This window comes from Giraffa tippelskirchi, chromosome 6 (genome assembly GCF_054371585.1).
Source record: "Giraffa tippelskirchi isolate mGirTip1 chromosome 6, T2T-mGirTip1v1.2.pri, whole genome shotgun sequence".
NCBI lineage: Eukaryota > Metazoa > Chordata > Mammalia > Artiodactyla > Giraffidae > Giraffa > Giraffa tippelskirchi.
This window is the reverse complement of record NC_137280.1, coordinates 158,511,638-158,531,925: the sequence shown is the minus strand read 5'-3', so window position 1 is coordinate 158,531,925 and position 20,288 is coordinate 158,511,638. Positions and strand designations below refer to the sequence as shown.

Genomic DNA, 20,288 nt, shown 5'->3' with positions numbered 1-20,288 from the left:
ATGTTAGTTGCTCCGTCATGTGAGAATCTTTGTGACCCTATGCACTGTGGCCTGCCAGGCACCTCTGTCCATGGAGTTCTCCAGGCAAGAATCCTGGAGTGGATTCCCATGCCCTTCTCCAGGGGATCTTCCCAACCCAGGGATCGAACCTGGGTCTCCTGCATTGGAAGCAGATTCTTTACTGTCTGAGCCACCAGGGAAGCCCTACTGTAGTCCTATTGTATCAAAGGATTTTCTCTACGGGTACTTTGTTCAGGTTACAGGTAAACTTTCTAGTTCTGAAAGTCATTTCAACCTTCAACCAACATACTTATATTCTGTTGAACACCAAGAAAAGCTGTAGGTTTTCACATTTATTGTAACAAATGTTCTTTGCAAAGCTTTAGCTATGGCCACTTAAATGTCAACATTGTTAATACTGTCTCTAAATTAAGTACCTACAGGAAAGCTCTTTTAGTGGAGAGATCTTGCCTGTTATAATTTTCCTATATTGGAATATATTAGTAATAAGAGGTAGATTCCAAGTATAGGTTCTTCTAGTCCACTATTCTAATCATCTGGGTTTAAAGTCAGTTTTGTACTTAAAAACTTTATGATTGGTTAGGAAAATCACCCCAAAAGTGAATACATCCAAAGAGAACTTTAGGGTTTTAAGCATTTAAAATATCTTTCATTCACCTTGGAACTGATTTTAATAAGAACACAATTTGAGATAATTCTAAAACTGAAACATTCAATTTTTCAGTTTGTCAGTTTAGCAAGGGATTGGGATTTCTCCTTCCCTGCTAAAAACGGAGCTCTGGGTTTGTGGCTTTTTTCTGATATAATCCTGTTATGTCTGTTTGTCCACTTTAGAAAGTCATGTGTGAAGATTTCAGGGCCATGTGTTTGTATGATAGAAAGTAATTGAGAATATGGTCTCCTGTCTCCCTTCTGCTTTACACAAGTCACTTCTCATGCTCCCAAAGTCATCTCCATTAGTCTTCCTGACTTACTCTTAGTACCTCCTCCAGGTAGATTCTTGGGTCACTGAGAAAGGTACTTCCTATCAGTTGGGGTGTTCCCTTTACAGACATCCAAAAACCAATCAGACAGTAGGCACAGATCTTCTAACTATTGAATTTCTTAAAAATAAAAGTAAAAAAATTCTACCTTTCTTTGTCATCAAGCTAGAAAGGGCCAAGAAAAATTTGTTTTCTCAAAGTCACATGATCCTCTAAAATTATGATTTTTTAAAAAATTATATACCTCCTTCAATAGCAGGAAGTTTACATTTATAGATCCCAGTATTATTGTTATTTGAATACTAGTATCATAATATACATTTTTGCATCTAAAACCTAATACAATTTTAATTGTTCAGGCACTAGTCAGAATAGGATTTCTCACCGATGCTCACATGAATTAAGTAAAAGAAATCAGTGGTTGCTGATTTTCTTCCTTTTATATACTTGGACACACTATTTTTATACATTTTTATTAGAATATTGCTGCTTTACAATGTTTTGTTAGTTTCTGCCACACAGCAAAGTGAATCAGTCATACCTATACATATACATATACCCACTGTTTTTTAGATTTCCTTCCTATTTAGATCAGCACAGATCATTGAGTAGGGTTCCCTGTGTTATGCAGTAGGTTCTCATCAGTTATCTATTTTATACATAGTAGTGTATACATTTGGATACAATTTACATAATTGAAATAGAATCTCTAGTTGTTTAAAGTATGCATATAGCAAAAAATTACCTATATCTCTACTATCTACATATCTATTTCTATATATCTATATATACATATACATCATATCTATATATACATACACATCAGTCTGTATCCATATCTGTATATTGTATGTGTGTGACTGTACATGTCCACACATATCACATTTTTTCATGTCTTAAAATTAGCTCTATTTTTACCCAAGTTATACATGCACACAAATTGCATCTATCAGCACTGAATTTATTCTTCCAGCCTTCCCAGTGTTCAGGCAGCAACATATTTTGAAGATTGAATAATTATGGTTTCTTAATATGAAAACTGAAAATTCAACTGGAGTTCAAAGCTGGAGTTACATCTAGAGTCTTCACTGATGCCTCTTTTTTAGTTTTTAGTTATTTAAAAAAAAATGCCTCTTTTAGTTTTTAGTTTTTAGTTTTTCTTTTTAGTAAGAAGTTTGTAAGTTAGTAAGTTAGTTTTTAGTTATTTTAAAAAAAAGATGCCTCTTTTTTAGTTTTTAGTTTTTAGTTTTTCTTTTTAGTTATGGTAAAATGTAAATTGTGAAATAACAACTGAATATTTCATTCTGTCATATTTCACATGGCCTCCAGACTGTGTGCCAAGTTGATGGAAGAATGTTGATAACTAAATGCCAAGAACTAGCCAATAGCTTGTCCACTTGCTAATGTAAAGCATCTGCTCAGTTGCAAATCTCTCTTTCCTAGAGGTAAGGGTGGAACGGCAGGCTGGCCAGGAGTAAGTCCTGCAGGAGCCAAGTGACCCAGGCCACAGGAAGACTCTTCCTACTAAGGGGCCTCACTTTCCCAGTAGATATGCTTTGGAGCTCATTCAAAAATGAGTCCAGTTGGGCAATATTGACCTAAACGATTATTTTTAGTGATAATATTTGTAAGAAGTTTTCAATCTAAAAAATGACATCTAAGGTAGATACTTGCATTCTTCTCCTCCTCAAGCATCCTAACTACTAGCTTCAACAAGGAAGAAGCTGAAACTGCTCAGTGTATCACTGCATATTGGGGCAGCCAGCCTCCAAAAGCAGTTGATAAACTCAGTCTCAAATTAAATCGATAGGATGATTATCCTTAAGTACCTTTTTCGCTTGAGATTTCACCTGTGTGAGATCATTCTTCATGATTGAAGTCCTTTCCTTTCACTTTCACTGGAGAAGCTCTGCAGGAATTTTGACTAGCCCTAAAAGGTTTGCAACTTTGTCCTCCTCCGCCACCTCTAGTAATCACTGTTATTTTGAAGCCATTGTAAATCGAGCACAGCATCCCTTATTCAGGAAAGCTCTCCTGGCTTGTGTCACTTCAGCCACATTGTTCTCTCTGGCAGGTAAGACTAATCCTACAGCTTTTTAACTTCAAACCTAAAGGAGGAAAGCAGCATCGCCAAGACACACGTGAATATCGTTCATATAACTCAAAGCAATGTGTTTCCACAGAAGTAATACAGTCATGAATGCTACCCCCAATTCCTGGGCTTCCCTTCTATTTAGAATGACTTCTATTTCACACACTAACCCTCGGTTCCAAAATGCAGCCTGGGACTGGCTCTCTGACAACATCGTGGAGAAGCTGTAATTATTGCTTAGTTAGGTGCCTGCTCCATTAAACCTGCATGAGTCCCTTTTGTTCTCTTCTCTCTCTCTTTTTTTTTTTTTTTTTTGCCACAAGGCTCCTGTCCCTTTACATTCCTATTCTCTGTGCAAAGGGTGAAGTCTCTCTAGGCTGTTCCCACAGTGTCCTCAGTCCAATAGGTTACAAAGGTACTAACACACTAAATAGAAGTGGTACCCTTGGGAAAATCCATCTCTTCTGAGTTTGTTCCTGTCCCAATGAATGAGGACCTCTTTGAGGTTACAAATATGTTTAGCAACATCTCCATACAAATGATTACAGGTTGTTTCATTCAGACTCCAAGGAGAAAACGCTCCTATCTTGGACATGCATGAGGTGATGAATACACTCTTTTGGAACAAGGAAGCTTTATTTAAAGGACTCTTTTATTCTGCTGAGTACCCTAATGAGCTATCCAGCGTGGCGCATCAGTGTGGGAGCAGGCAGAGAAGGCCCGTTACCCTCTTTTCATTAGTCCTGCTCTCCTTTGTAGCTCTGCTTGTTGTTTACTCACAGGACTCCTCATTCCTGTGACTACACAGAAGAAAAAACATGACTTTCATTCTGTGGCCCAAACCACCAAAACTGTCAGCTTTTATATATGGCAAACAGGTTATAGGAAACCTGATCTCTTGCCTCTCTGCCTATGAGAGAGTCCCTCCTGGTAGGGGTTTTGCTCCTTCAAAGATGGATGCAGAAAATACCAATCTAAGAGCTTGAGGGATATGCTTGTGTGTTAGGTTCGCTGTGTTGAACGATCCTCAAACCACTGGTGAATGAATTCAGATACAGGTTGGATCTATAGAAAGTGAATAATTAAGATCTTTATCCAGATAACCTGGGCCCAGTGCATATTTCAAGAGTCACTTTTCAAAGCTTGCATTATTCAGGCAATGCCTCAATTCTTCATTGTCTGTAATATTTGTAGATTTGGCCTTAATGGGAATGTTTTCTTATCCTAATAGTCTTGGACTTAAATTCACACTGCAATTCAGTTGAGACAAAATTTTTAATTACATGTCTACAAATTCGTCATATTTTAGTAACATAGAACCTGTGGAGATTTTATTTCTCCTTTTCAGAGAAAGGTGAAATAAGTTTCTTGCTTAAAATAAATAGATATTTAAGGCCAGATGTAAGATTTTCCATATGATTTATGTTGACCGTTGCCTTGAGTCTCCGTTTTCCTTTGTATTTGTAATAACCTAAACAATACACTGGCACGATACTCAGAAACTCTGCTATATCTACAGAGATCCAAGAAATAGACATTTAGACCACATGAGTATAGATAATTTATTTTTGTAGAGTGTCATTTGTGCCAAAATATGAAACACCTCATGGTTGATTTGATTACAAGGAGAAGAAGTAAGCGTGTCGCACTGTTTCATTTAGCTGGTAGCCACAAACAGATGTAGGCAATTCAATGCGGAGAGCATCCTCAGCTTTTGAATATAATTTTTCTCAGGGAACTCAGAGGCTCAGTGACTTTTTATGGCACTTAGCCATGCCGTCATGTTTTTGCTCGCCCTGTCTATATAATACTTTTCCTTTTAAATGACAGACTGAAAACTTTTGGCAGAGAATACAAATGAATTGGAGAAGTTGTGTACACGCAAACTCGAAACCTCGAAACACCATTCTCATACTTCTTAAAAAGAAAGCTGTTAATTCTTACTTCCAAATTAGTTAGCCAGTGTGAATTACAGGGTGTTTCATAACATACACTTCCAACCTGTACCTTTTGTTGCTGCTGTTGTTTTCTTTAATACATTTTATTGTTTAAAAATTTATTTTTAATTGGAGGATAATTGCTCTGTGATAACCTCGAGGGGTAGAATGGGGAGGGAGGTAGAAGAGAGGCTGAAGAGGGAGGGGACTTATGTATACCTGTGGCTGGTTCCCGTTGATGTATGGCAGAAACCAACACAACCTGTACCTTTGAGGCAAAAAGACAAAAGTCTTGTTTCCTCCTGACCATCAGTAGCCCCTCAGCATTTTGGTATTCCATTCTACTTGGTATTTTATTGAAGCCTCAGTTAGAATGAAACCTTGGTGAGTGAGGGTAGGCTGCCACTCCCTGAGCCCAGGTCACTTTGCCTGGAGTTGGTAAACGAGTGTTTTATGAAAGACCTGATATCACATATAGCTGACACATTCTGTGCTAGTCCCTAGTAACTGTGTGTCCACTGTAATTCAAACCTCTGTCCTTAAAAAGGCAGCTCCCAAAGTAAATGAAAAGGGTATTTGAAGGTGAAGTGACAGGAGCTACCAAAATAGGCAATGAAAGAAATCCCAAGTTCCCATTGTATCTTCCTGTGTTTGTGACCATTGTGCCAGTTACACTAAAACCAAGAATTAACAGGGAGAAAATAGAAGATTCAGAGCTCTGAGTGGAGCCTGGTTGTATTTACAATGATGAAGAGAGACGAGATGGGAGAAGCAAAGAAATGATGGGTGAAAACTTCTCCAGTTAGTCTTTATAATTAGTTAAGAAACATTTAAATTAATAACAGAATCCGAGCAATGCAGCATGTGTGGTATATATCACATTTTAAATTAATTCTTGAAATAGTTACTGGTGTCCTACTTTATTTCAATTTTGATAAATTAGCTTACAGTCACTTTTTGATAGGTGTCCCATAAAGTAAAAATTAGTCTCTCATCTGCCATTAACTACTCTTCTTGTAGCAAACTAATGTTAGTAATAACATTTATAAAGGGAAAGATTTAAAATAGATATTTAAAGTTGATCCTATTAATTTATATGTTTAATGATGGCATTAGAGGGGAAGGAAAGGGGAACAAGTTTTATTAGCTTCCGTGTATGGCCCTATAGAAGAAAAACCCCTTGATTGTCCATGTTTGATATAAAATCGGTCACTTGCCTTCATTATTCTTCATTGATATGATATAACAGTTGTCTCTGGTATTTTGGAATTGGGAGAAAAGACCTGAAATTATAGGACTGCCTTTAAATGGCTAGTTTTTATAGTGTAAAAACTTAGTCTGCTGATTACACTGTTAGGGAGCTGCAGCCTCACTGGCCTGATGTCATAGTTACCTCTGGAATCCTTAATGTCTCAAGGCAGACTTTCACGTGATCAAGGGTTGTGCTTCTGGAAATTCTCTGATGTGATTTTGTCTGGATCCGTGTTTATGTGTACACATATGCATGTGCACACATGTATTTAAGTTTGAGCAATTAGGAGAAAAACACTTTTGTGCGACCCAGTTTTAAAATCTGTGATCTTTAAGCCTAGTAGTGAATCCAGGTACTTTTTTGTGTGTTTGTTTTTTAATTTTATATGCTTTCCCACCTAAAGATACAACCAAATCCAGCATAAGTAACAATAGAAGACCCAGTATAGACTAAATAGTGATCATACATAAAGTCAGACAAATGATCTAGGCACAATAAAGTGAATTTAAGAAGTAGCTGAAAGAATCATCAGCTTTATTTCTAAGTTTTCTGATTTTGTCCCTAAAGGAAATGTATTACAAGTCAAGAGGGTATAAGCTCATTTTTGTTAAATTGGTGGAAAAGAAATCAGAAATGTTTCTTTTGATTTACAACTCGGTCATCAATGCATGCCTGTTCACGAGTACATTCTTTTTAAAATATTTCTTTAAGGACCATTATTTATCTCTTGCCACCCCCCCCCAAACACATGCTCAAATTCCCATCTTTGCATTAATTTGTTCATGCTAATAATACATATATGTTTTAATCATATATATTTAACCTACTCATCCTTTTTTAGAAGGACATATTTATGCATCAGAAAACCAAATAATTCTACTTTGTTCTGAGAGAACAACTTACATTTCATTCAAGTGTCTCTTTTTAGGTGATATTATTAGCAGAGATTTTATTTACTAAATGACATTTCTGCTAACCTGGAAAGGAAGATATCCATTCTTCAAATACTGTCATTACCCAGCTTTAAAAAGACTTGATTGTACCATATTAGGAAAACAGTGTCAGATTTTCCATCAAACTTTCTCACACTGTAATAACTGAGCATAAAAATGAACTTCCAGTGATGAAATGACTACAAAGCAAATTAATGCAATCAAGTCTTTAGTAACAACTCTGTCCATATCTGTTAAATATTTTCAAACTATTCTAAAAAAACACACCCAGAAGGCAAACTAACAGTGAATAGAAACAAAATGGTCAGCAGCGTGTGTCGCATGTTATTTGAATGGAAAGTAATTTATCGCGTCTGAAATAAAAGCTGTTTATTCTTGTGTTTCACTGTCTGTAACAATCTTTACCATTTATCTGTGAAAAAGTGAGAAACTGTACCGTTATTAGCATATGAATACTTGACACATCAAATTGGCTGTACAATAACAGAAGGACATTTGCTATTGGTGTATGCACACAGACAAAGCAGCCATTTTGAAAAAAAATGAAATGGGGTGGGTGGTTTAACCCTTTGCTTATCTTTTAGGTTTCCCACTCCTGATTTTGACTGCAACAGTTTAGCAGTTAGCATCAGAATATTTTTATCACAAAAAAAGTAATCAGGGGCCATTATGCTTATGATAATTATATTGATACATTCACTCTACTAGAAAAATAGAAGCAGAATGACAATAAAGGAGTTTGTGTGTGTGTGTGTGTGTGTGTGTGTGTGCGTGTGTGCGTGCATGCACAGGATGGGGGAAGGGAGTGGAGTCTGGCAGTGAGTAGACGGTACAGAAATGAAACAATGCCCACGTACAGTTTTATTTCATGGCAACAACATAGTGGGCCTTGGGTCAGATGTGTGAAACTATTTCTCAAAGAAGCTGCATACATAATTGAGGCCCTCGAAGGGTTCCCAGTTGAAGTTGCCAGGCTACATTCATTTCAAAAGCAGAGCCATTTGTTATCAAATTTAAATTAACTCTCTGCACACTGAACTTGAATTTTAGAGCCCTGCTTACTTACAGTTCTTGAAATAGTGGAGAAAGGAGAAAACCTGTATCTGGAGAATGGAAATAAGATTGTCCCCACAAGGAACTGCAGTGATTCCTGTGTAGGCCTGCAGTATAGCAGTAATTTACAGATTAAACTGAGAAAGATCTATTTGGAGTGACTGGAAACAAACCTGAATCTTCCCTTGTGATTTTTGTAGATCCAGACTTCTTGCAAAATCGTTTCATTTTTACTCTGTATTTCAACTACATTTTACCTTCATCAAGCATTCTAGCTCCATCCCCTCCCCCAATTAATTGCTCTTTGCTGTGAAATTTAGAGTTAAGACAATTTATAAACTTGTACAATAGTTGTACTATATTAATCTAATGTGTCAATATCAGTTTTTTTGCTGTCTTGGAATATGGATTTTCCCCCTAATCTGCATTGCTTTATCCATTATTTTAAACCAAGTTTATGAAACTCACTAGATCATTTTTGGATAACTTTGCCAATCACTGATCCATCCATTCATTCAAAATGGAATATGTAAAATGTCTTGTGTTAGGACCTTTCTACAGCTGTACAGAGGAGAAACCTTCCTCCAAAAGAATGGTGTTCATGTTTTTTCATAGGATGCATACAGACATAACTGTACACAGTTCTCTGTGTCTGGCAAAAGTATTTAAAATTGAAGCTATCTTGATTATCAGAATTTTTTCATCACATATAAGTTGGAAAAGTTAATTGAAGGACAGACTTTTATTCTTAAATTTGATCTACAGAGCTAAATAGTCCATTCTGAATAATCTATGTATTTTTCTTCTCTTTTGAAAAACAAATCTGAAGGTTTTAATCACCATTCATTTATCCTTATAAGATATTGATGTGCTATAATCAGGCGAACCTGTTTTCATTATTGTAATGAAATTTTAACATTTTAGTCTGAAACACATGTAAACTTTGCTTTTAGGGAACTAAAAAGCAAACAAACAAAAACAAAGTGAAGCAAAGCAAAAAAAAAAAAACAACCCCAGAAATGTGAAACATTATTAATGGCTGTGATATTACGTGTAACGTTCCAAATATCTGCTGAAAGACCCCAAAGAACATTTATTCTCTATAAATAACTAGTACTTGTGAAGTATGATTATAGCCATAGAAAACAAGAACTAATAATTCTAATGGCAATTTCTGTTAATGATATAAGAATAATTGATACGCAGTGTGAAAGTTGAGAAGAAAAAGAGTTATGCAACTTTAAATTCCTCTAAAATTGCTGAATGAATACATAGAAGCAGCTATTAGTCTAACTTTCTTTTCTTTTGCTAGTATGTGTTATATTGAAACCACAAACCATTTGCTTATGTAAAACCTTCTGCAGCTAACAATACTATAAGGTTAGCGTGTCCTCCCGAGTGCTCTTTGAGACTCTTGTTTACTTACTGGTGGAAGTGATGTCCCATATTGTGAATCCATGACAACAGTGCAATATGGTGGAGAGTGCTAGATCCTCCTTCCTTCCTCCGTCCCTTCCTTTTCTTTTTTTCGGCAACTGTAATATGAGATTCAAAGTAAGACACTAAATCTTATTAAATAGCAAAAGCTTTTTAAAAGATAATACATAAACTTGATGGGAATTTGTGTGCTTGTGGAGACACGTTTCTGCTATTCCACAACTTTACCCCAGTTTAATCCATTGCTTGTAAAGAGTCTAAATGGTAGAAAAACTAGAATAGGTAAAGCTTTGTCAATTCTCTTAAATTTTTTCTCATCATAGAAGTAATGTGATTTGGCTATGGAAGACTGAGTAATTAGCAATACTAGTTTTACATCTAGTACTTAACATTAGAATTTTGTCCTTTTGAGTCCTTCAAATTATTTTTCATGTGTAAAATTATTTTAAAAAACTGTTAACTGCTCTAGGGAATTATCAACATACTTGCTTATTAATATCTAGAACTATTCACTACCAACAGTTTGCCCCCATTGTTATGTTATATTTTTGTCAGAATATCTTAATGTGCAGAATAGAAACTTTCAAAAAAAGTATACGTTTTCCTTTTTCAGCCTTGCTTTTGCTGGCTAAAAGGATATTTTTATTATTCTGTGGAATTATTTTAAAATTTAGAGTTATTTCAGTGAATCTAAGTACCATGTTAGCAACCTTTTTATCCTCCCCTTTGATGGTTAGAATTACTTATTTGGTCCAGCAAGGTTATTTTGCATTTGAGGTTTTCTCTTCTGGAATTTGTCAAAATATGACAAACTTATAACTTTTTATAAGTCCAAAATTAAAATTTAAACTCAAGTGGTTATTAATGTTTGTTCTATTTGATAATTTGATCACATATCATAGAAAAAGTCAGAGATGACTAGATATCAAAATATCTCAAGTGTTAGGGTTCATCTGTATTTTTTGCTATTTTGACATTCTATAATTTTGGAAATTACCTAGTAGCAGTAAAAACACTACAATATGACCAGAAATTTTCTTATTAACATTCACTGCAAAAGGAAGAGATCAAGTTTTAAAAGGAAAATGAATGAAGAAAATAAAAAGTAATTCTCATTTCCTTTCCCTTTCTCTTCTTCCTCTCTCTTACCCTCTCCCCATCTTTTACTTCTTTCTCAATCTGTTTCCTGCTTGCTTTCCTTCTCTGAGTCTCTAGCTAAACCAATCAGCTCCCATGCATCGTGCTCTGGATAAACTGTGGGACACATATGGCAGGGAACTGGTTTGGTAAACATATGTCTTCTTGGGCATTGGATGTCTTGCCAGGAATGAGATATTCCATTTTGGGGAATGAGGGTGGGAAATGCTTAACCACCTACAGATGTTTTGCAGCAAAAGCTAAAGAATTGCAGTCAAAGAGCTGCAAAATGTGTAATTTGGAATTTTTCCAGGCTGCTTTTTTTAATAAGAAGAAAGTTAACAGCTTTCCTATTCATCTCTTTTGAGAAAATTTACAGTCGTTTCCCAGTTCTGCCCCATTCTGAAGTAAGGACAAAAGACTGAAACCGAAGCTGTCCATCTGCTCCATAGCAGTAATGTTATAATGGGTGCTGTCCATTTTTATGCTATTGCTCATGTGTGCCCAGGGGACTGGAACTATTTAATTCACTGATTTCACAGCTCTGTTGTGTGTCACAAAAGGTTAAAAAAAATCCAACACACTTTTTAGCACCCTGTTTACAAGGACTCCCTGTAAATCTAACTGAAATAACAGATTCCCACCCTGCCCCCCATGCTAGCCCCCTATTTTACCTCCTGATTTGGTGCATTCGGATAACAGGTAATAGATGGAACTCACACCACTCACTTGGCCTTTACCAAAAGTGGAAATCCTAAATTTGCTGTGAATGTTGCTTTACAAAGCTCATAAATTCCAGGAGTAGATTTGAAAAGAAAGTATGTTTGCCTTTAAGAACTCAGGATTAAACAACTCTGTTTCCCCAGAATTCCATGAATGCTCTAGGTTAGCAGAGAGTTTATGAAAACCTGCCGAGCAAGACTGATGATGTCTGTGCCTCTTAGCTGGGCGGGAGGCCGAGCAGTCCCACACACAGCTGGTGTGAGTTGGTGTTTTGCCAAGACTGTAATGAATCCTCTGTTCTCGGGGGCATCTTCCTGGGGAGACAGAGGTGGCCAGGCAATACCCACTTGGGTCCCTTCTGTGGTCTTCTCAGAGCAGTGACGTGTCGTCTTGAAGCTGGCACTATGCTTGCCACCAAAAAGAGAAGGTGGACCTGAAGTCAAGGATGTTTCTCACTCTTCCCACCAAAAAAGAGCCTCCACGAGAATGTCTCAGAATATCATATCCTTCCAGCAGCTCACATGCCATAGTATGTTTCTGTTCTATCTTGGATAGTTAAAATATTAGCCATAGATAATGTGCTGTGCTTAGTCACTCAGTCGTGTCCGACTCTTTGTGACTCCATGGACTGTAACCCTCCAGGCTCCTCTGTCCATGGGGATTCTCTAGGCCAGGATACTGGAGTGGGTAGTCTTTCCCTCCTCCAGGAGATCTTCCCAACCCAGAAATCGAACCCAGGTCTCCTGCACTGCAAGTGGATTCTTTACCATATGAGCCACCAGGGAAGAAGCCCAGATAATGTGCTGTCTTGGTGCAGCTGTCACTTTCATTTTTATAACATTAACCCAACTCACGTCCAACTATGGTGGCTGTGAAGATGCCTATATGTTCCCTTGAAAACTAGTTCCTGAGTGAACAAGTGTAAAGGGAGGTGGGGTTTGCCTCATATGCCACTTTAAGAAATACGATTATTAAAAAGCTGTATTTCTTCATTTCTTTTTTCAGTCACAATAGCAAATATTTATGTTGGGTTCATAAGTTACATGAAACCGTTGGATGCTGCAGGCACCTGAAAAATTTAAATCAGAAGTGCTCTCTGACCTTAGAAAAATTCCATAAAGTAGTTTGTTAACACTTCTCACACTCAATCTGTTCATTCATTTATTCATTTATTTATATATTCATCCGAATATTTCATGAGAATTTACTGTATACATGTGTGTTGTATGTTAGTCACTCAGTCATGCCAGACTCTTTGCAACCCCATGGACTATAGCCTGCCAAGCTCCTCTGTCCATGGGATTCTCCAGGCAAGAATACTGGAGGTTGCCATGCCCTCCTCCAGGGGATCTTCCTGACCCGGGGATTGAACCCAGGTCTCCTGCATTGCAGGCAGATTCTTTACCCTGAGCAACCAGGGAAGCCCATACTGTATGCATAGCCTACTATATTTTTCTTCTTTGAGCCATCTTAAGTATCTTCATGTCCCAGGAAGGCCTGTTCCATTCTATTAGATCTGAGAAATCCTTTATTTCATTCAAACTTTCATTCTGTAATTATTGGAACCTTTGTTTTTTCCAAACCTGTTTTCCCCAAACAAAGCAATGCCAAAATACTTGGTATCCCAGTACTGAAAGATGAAGTTTGGCAAATGTCAGTATAATATGGAGAAAAGAGCGGCAGTTGAACTATTCTTTTGTACTTTTTTTTCTTTTTTACACTTTTTATTTTGTATTGGGGTACAGCTGAGAACAATGTGATACTTTCAGGTGATCACTGAAGAGTCTCAGCTTGTGTTCATTTCTAGTGGTAATTCTAGTGAACCTGCTACCAGGAGAACATTAGTAGGAAAGCAAGTGTGTTATACTTCCTGAACATGGATTCCTCAGAGAATCAAAGTTCTGGATCCCCACGTTAGAAGCCTAGAATCCTAGAACAACTGAGCACATTGAGAGAGAGTAGCAGAGTTGAGTAAACTGATCTTTACTTATAAATTCATCAATTACCTTAACCAGGTAGACACGGGTAGAATTTATTTCTTGAAAAAAATTGTTATGATGTTTCTTCTAAGACATAGTCTTTCAAAAACACATCAAACCCCTCTTTAAAATGCAGAAGTATATGAAATTTTTAGACCTTGAGGTTTGGGCAATGAATAAAAAAAAAAAAAGGGTCTAGCCAATATGTCTGGAAACAGGCCAAGCTAATAGTATATTCCACTCTTTTATTTTTAAATTTGAAAGTTTGTTTTTACTCTATAAGAGCTAATGTTACAATGAAATATGTCTTTGTGAATAGCTACTTTTTCTGGACCACACAAGTTTTTTGGCTCTCAGGATAAATGATAGTTTGAGCTGTCAATTCAACTTATGATACTATGCTGAAAGGAAATTAAAATATGTATGTAACAGAACAAGACAGTAACAATGATGTTCTACAGATCTGTGTCATTTATGAAGAAGAGGGATCCAACTAGAGAAATTTATGAATCTCCAAAATAAATCAATGAATGAAGATCTCATCTTAGAACTATGGATATAATCTTTCTGATATTTTACTGAAAGTGAAACACATTCACCAATTCTCCAAAAGCAAAATTTCTCTTAGCCCCAAATAAGTCTTCCTTATAGGCCATTTAAATAGAATTAAACTGGTTTGTAATGTTTCCAGAATAAACTCATTAACGTTAGTCTATTAGGAAATTATATTAAAACATTAATTGCATGTACATATTAAATGTGCTTAAAATTTGTGAAAATAAATATCTTGAAATTGAATAAATATTCTGCAAAAAACAGAAAAGTGAATGTGGACTTAATACAAACCCATCAGGTGGTGTGGACATACAGTACTACAATATGTAATGTGTACCTCTAGAAAGCATATAGAAATTCTAGGGTAGAGAATCTAGACAAAACAAAGGCAAAAATCTGTTTTTAGTAGCATGTGTCCAATTGTTAATAGATTATAAATGGCAATTTAGTTTTTTTAGACAATATCATTGGATGAAATATTGTATCCATGATAATGATGAGAAATTTAAAACAATAGGCATGGTGTTTTGTTGGCCAAGGCATTTACCCCCAAGAGAAAAATGTGTATTTGAATGTGTGTCTTCACACTTTCAGAATAACATGTTTCAAACTTGCCTGACTGACAGCTGCCAATTATCAAAAGTTTCTGTGAAATGAAGAACCAGTTAACAATTTAACTCTAATTAGGAGCATAAACAAAACTAATGATTAAGTAAACTTTAATGAAGTCCCAAAGTCCTGGAACCTAGTCTTGACTTTTGTTTTCTCAAAAGTTCTGAAAGTATTCTTTTTATGTTTTAGATTTTATAGCTAGACAATACTAAGAAGGAAAACTTGAAACTATTTTGGAAGTCATGTAAGCGTTTTTATACAAACCTTGCCTTTATTCTCATACAATATCTATGCAAGACTGTCTAATACATTTGCTGGAATGGAACAAAATTGCTGGAATGAAATGGGTCCAATTCAGAAAAATGAATCCAGGCTTAACTTTGTAAGGTAATTTTTTTTCAAAATAGTATTTCTCAGGACAGTTTGAGTGGGAACACAAGTGATTAGTTGAATTCTAATTTTCTGTGTGTTCTGTACTAGAGGGAAAGAATTGAAAGAAAGAAACCATGAAAAATATATACATACTTGGGGAAACTTTGGATTACATATACAAATAGGTAATTTTTTCTGAGAAAAACATTAAACCACGGAGACATAAAACTTCAGAGATGTGGTTTTTAAAACAGCCATTGTGCTTTCTCTCTTTAGTTATTTTAAAAAGCGAGACAAACTTCATGAAGTTAGATGAGCTAGTTTCTGTCATTCTAACATCTATTTTAATTCAGAAGGCAGAAGTTTCTGTTAAGTAAGAGGTACTGGGTCTAGCATTCCTTTGATTTACAAATTGCTGGATTGGTTTTGTCCTTCTTTTACCCCATTTTTGCTGTATTTCATTTCCCTGAGAAGAACACCTATGTTCGCTTGATGCTGCTTAAATAGAACCACTGCCAAGATTCTGTCATGTGATGGGCATGACGATTTTACTCCTTGTCTGTGATTCAACCACAGGCCTGCCTGAGATGGCATGTCCTTTATGGAAATTGTGCCTTGTCCATTTCTGATTTCGCAGTAACTCATATGGCCCATGGAACACAGTGGATGCTCAGTAAATGTTTTTTGAATAGGTCAAGTAGTTTAACAAAGCTTATAGGAGACTTCACTTAAACCTGGGCAAGAGGTTTCAAGGGTTAATGCTGTCCATTAGAAATTTCTGTGATGGTGGAAAGACTGTATATCTGCCATGTGACTAATACGGTCATCACTAGCCACAGGTGGCTACTGATCGTTTGAAATGTAACTAGTGCAACTCAAGAACTGAATGGTTAATTTCACCAAACTTTTATTAATTCAAAATGTAAATATCCACAAGTTACTAGTGGCTAGATAGCTTTAAAGGGTCCTGCTCCACGTGTCCGTCAGCCACACCCACCCCTCGCCAGAGGACATGTCCTCCATGGCCTGCGCTCTCCCTCACATACCCTGCTTTGGATGCCCAGAGCGCTGGAGTTTTCCACCCAAACAGTCTGTGCTCACTTCCAGGCCTGTGTGGCCTATTCCTAGCAGGGCAACCCCCGTTGCCGGTGGACACGTCCTGTACCAAAGGAGTTTCCGGAGGGTGGCAGTTTGCTGCAAGGGATGGCAGGGTGGAAGAGTGTGGCCAAGGCTAAGACAAGCAGCGGAACTGTCCAACCATGTGTACGCAGCCCCTTGCAGTGCAGGAGGGTGGGACTGGAAGCTAGGGGTGGGGTGGGAAACTCCCCTAAGCTACCATGTTTCAGCATCTATATTTAGCAGTTTAGTGATTTTATTACAAAATACATGCAAGAAATAAACTCTTAGTACATCATATGCATGCATGCATGCTAAGTCTCTTCAGTCATGTCCGACTCTTTGTGACCCTATGAACTGTAGTCCACAAGGCTCCTCTGTCCAGGGGATTCTCCAGGCAAGAATACTGGAGTGGGTTGCTGTGCCTTTCTCCAGGGAATCTTTCCAATACAGGGATTGAACCCATGTCTCTTAAGTCTCCTGCATTGGCAAGTAGGTTCTTTACCACTAGGGCCTCCTGGGAAGCCCACATCATTTGCAGTATGAGCCAATGAGTTCATCTGTTCAGGGCCCCAAATATTTACCTAGCACTTACTGTGTTCCAGGCACTTATTCTAAGCACAAGAGATATAGCAGTGAACAAAGAAGTCTTTGGCTTTCGTGGGGCTTATATTCTCTTATCTTGAGGAAGATAAAAAGCAAATAAGCTAAATGAAGGCAGATGCATGTGTGTGTAAAAAAAAAGTAAGGCATCCTGCAAGGACAGAGAGTGACAGAGGTGTTCTTTTAAATAGGTTGTGTGGAAAACACCTTTCTGAAGAAATCACTTTTGAAGAAAGACCTAAATGAAAGCAAGAAGCAATGGAATATCTGGGGAAAGGATTTCTCAAGCTAGGGAACAGCAGATGCAAAGGCCCTGAGATGGGGACATCCCTGCCCTGTTTCAGAAAGAGCAAGGTCAGTCTTCTTGGAGTGCAGTGAAGCTGAAAGGAGGTGGTTCATGTTCAGATCATTCCAGGCTATTTAGGCTGAACTAGGGACTCAGGATTTATTCTGAGTTTCAGGGGAAGGCCTTGGAAGATTGCCATCAAAGCTGTGATATTTGCATTTTAGAAAGAATCACTCTGGCTGCTCTTTGGAGACTAGGTGGCAGGGGTGCAAGGGCAGAGGCAGGAAGACCGTTCCAATGGCTCTTGCAATAATTCAGGTGGCAAAGGCAGGGACTTTGATAATGCTCTCCATGTTGTCTCAGTGAGAAGACACCAATTTAAAATGACACAATGAACTTCTTTCAATCCTGGCAGTTTCGCTCTGCAGCTGCATGGGTGACCTCATTTGGAAATAATGTCCACAGTCTAAATTTGAGATCTTTGTGATTGTGAGCCCAGGATTGAAAGGATCTTCTACTTACCCTCCTGAAGACACTGGAACTGGCCATGTTAGCCTCATGGAAGCGATTGTACCTCTATCTACACACCCTGACTTGTAGACGCCCATGGAGCCTGGACTACAAGTCCATGGGGTTGCAGAGAGTCAGACACGATTGAGCGACTGAGTATGCATGGAGCCTGGACTCACTGCATCACAACAGTCCGTGGTTCCGCTCACAGCACTGCCGTTTCCATGCAAAGGCCCTATGGATTTTTCTTGGTGTGACATGAATCTCTTCATTTAGACATGAGTACAAAACCACTCTTAAGAACTTTTCAAGCCTTCCTGTCCCATCACTTCTTCCTCTGCTCAGGCTTTCAGGTCAAGTAGAAGGAGTGGTCACACTTTCTGGAGGAGGGGGTGGATTAAACTACCTCCAGACCCATATTTTCCCATTACAAAGTCAGTCTCCTCCAAATAGCCAGCTTGAAGTAGCTTCTATAGAGAGAAGCAGAAATACTTTCCCTCTGTCTTTTCAAAATCTCCTATAAAAGACAAGTAAAAACCTTTTTTAAAAAAAATGGGAAAGAGCAGTTTTGTACATACATTTCTATGCCTTTTCTAAAGGTTTTGTTATATTAATTTTTTGTATTTTTTGAGTCACTCACTGTGATGTGAAATTTTTTTTTTCCTTCTCACTTTCCTCCAAGGACGTAATATTATTGCAGGCTTTCTACTAAAAGATAAAATTACTGCCACAAGTAGCGTGAAGTCACGGAGAGATCATATTCCAGATTGAATAGTTTCTGAACAAAGAGGATGCTTTTTAAAGATTCTACTAAATGTGACTTTTCAAGGGCTAGTGTAGGCAGTCTAGACGCTAAAATTACTTAGTCCATCTGCAAATGGGAGGGGCTGTGGCTCTCTGAGAAGACCTCTAGCTGTACATAGGGCGGTGGGCTGACAGTATGAAAGAGCTTAATGAGGGTCAACCTTCAGAAACACTAGTTCACTTTCCTGTCCTATCACCTTGATTCTCAGTGACTTTCACATGTGAAATATTATGTGGAAACATTCTTAAATGTTGTATTTATCTTGTGCTTTCAGTGTTTCAAAGTCCTCTCACACTCATTGCAGTAAAACATATGAAAGCATCTTGTAAATTGCAAAGCACTATGCAAATGGAAGTTGTTAGAATTGTTACTGCCTCATTTTTTTTTTTCATAAAATCTTAGGAAAGGCAGGTGTTAATACAACCCTCATCATATAAAAAAGAAATTGGGACAAGATCAGAAGATGTTAACTCTGTGTCCTTTGATTGAATGATTTGGGGATTACAGAGAGCCAGTTAAACATTCTTTGTATCAACTTTCTTCTAACTATAAAACAGGTTTGATGGTAAATCTGTTTATGAATAGAAGAAGGATGCTGTGAAGCCACGAGAGAAGTGACATAATCCAATTTGCATTTGCAAAGAGACAGAGAATACATTACAGAAGAAAAAAGCTGGAGGCAGAAGAACCAGTTAGTAGGTGGTTGCAGTAGGTCAAGAGACAGAAAATGCTGAGGCTCGGTGAGGTTGGCATACATTGGGATGCAGAGAAGTAGAGACATTGAAAAGACATTTTGAAGTTCATGTTCACAGTTCTTGTGATAGATAGGGAGAGGGGAGTTAAAGGAGAGGTATCTGGACATGATTGGATTGTTGGTGGTGCCCTGTCCTAAGATATAAAACAGAGGAGGAGGTACAGTTTAGGGAAAGAAGATAATAAGTTATAGTCTGGACATGTTGGGTTTGGGGGGCATGTGATAAAAGTTCAGTAAGTAGTTGGCTCTAAGAGTCTGGCATAGAGGATAACAGATCTTAGCTGAAAATCTAAGTTTGGAAATCAGCATATTGATGGTAAGTGAAGATTACACTACCAAATTGTGTGGAGCAGAGGAAGGTGTCTTGTGAACCAGCTTATATAATGCATAAAACCTTTTTGTGTGTATCTATGTTCATTTTTCTGGAGAGTGAGTGCATAGTTGGTTTTCTTTTCAGATTCTCAAAGGTGTCAGTGCCTCCAAAAGAAAAAAACAAGGAAACCAACATTGAGAACTCCCAGTATAAAGTGACAAGAAGGGAGAGCCTGGGACCAAATTCTGAAAAACACACATTTAAAAAAAATAAATTTATTTATTTGTTTGTTTATTTTTTGGCTGTGCTGGGTCTTCGTTTCTGTGCGTAGGCTCTTTCTAGTTGCTGTGTGTGGGCTCTTTCTAGTTGCGGCAAGCGGGGAATACTCTCTAGCTGCAGTGCAAGGGTTTTTCATTGAGGTGGCTTCTCTTGTTGCAGAACACTGGCTCTAGGAAGAGTGGGATCAGTAGTTGTGGGACACAGGCTTAGTTGCCCTGTAGCATGTGGGACCTTCCCGGACCAGGGATCAAACCCATGTCCCCTGCACTGGCAGGCGGATTCTTAACCGCTGGACTACCAGGGAACCCCCTGAAACACACACATTTTAAAGAAATAGTTTTATAAGGATATTGTGAAAGAGTGACCAAATGGGTGAAAAGTAGTCTAGAATCATGTAAGTCAAGGGGTGACAATGTTTCAGGAATACCGGCATTGCCAGTGAGGTCAAATATTGCCAAAAGCTCAAATAAAAGAAGGATGGAAAGGGTCCATTGGGTTACTATGACCTTGTCAAGA

At 37.6% G+C, this 20,288-nt stretch overlaps 1 protein-coding gene across 6 annotated transcripts in view; it reads left to right on the top strand.

Moving 5' to 3' along the window:
- LOC145511643 (uncharacterized) overlaps positions 1–20,288 on the top strand; it is a 274,218-nt gene that overhangs the window by 160,969 nt on the left and 92,961 nt on the right. The window contains exon 4 of one of the 6 annotated variants that reach the window (XM_081505245.1): positions 17,017–17,179. The exons of 4 other annotated variants lie outside the window; for them this stretch is intronic. The gene's annotated coding sequence lies outside the window, so the exon portion shown is untranslated. Of the gene's footprint in view, positions 1–17,016; positions 20,245–20,288 lie in introns of those variants that run through there. One more of the 6 variants, XM_081505241.1, reaches the window with a different exon arrangement.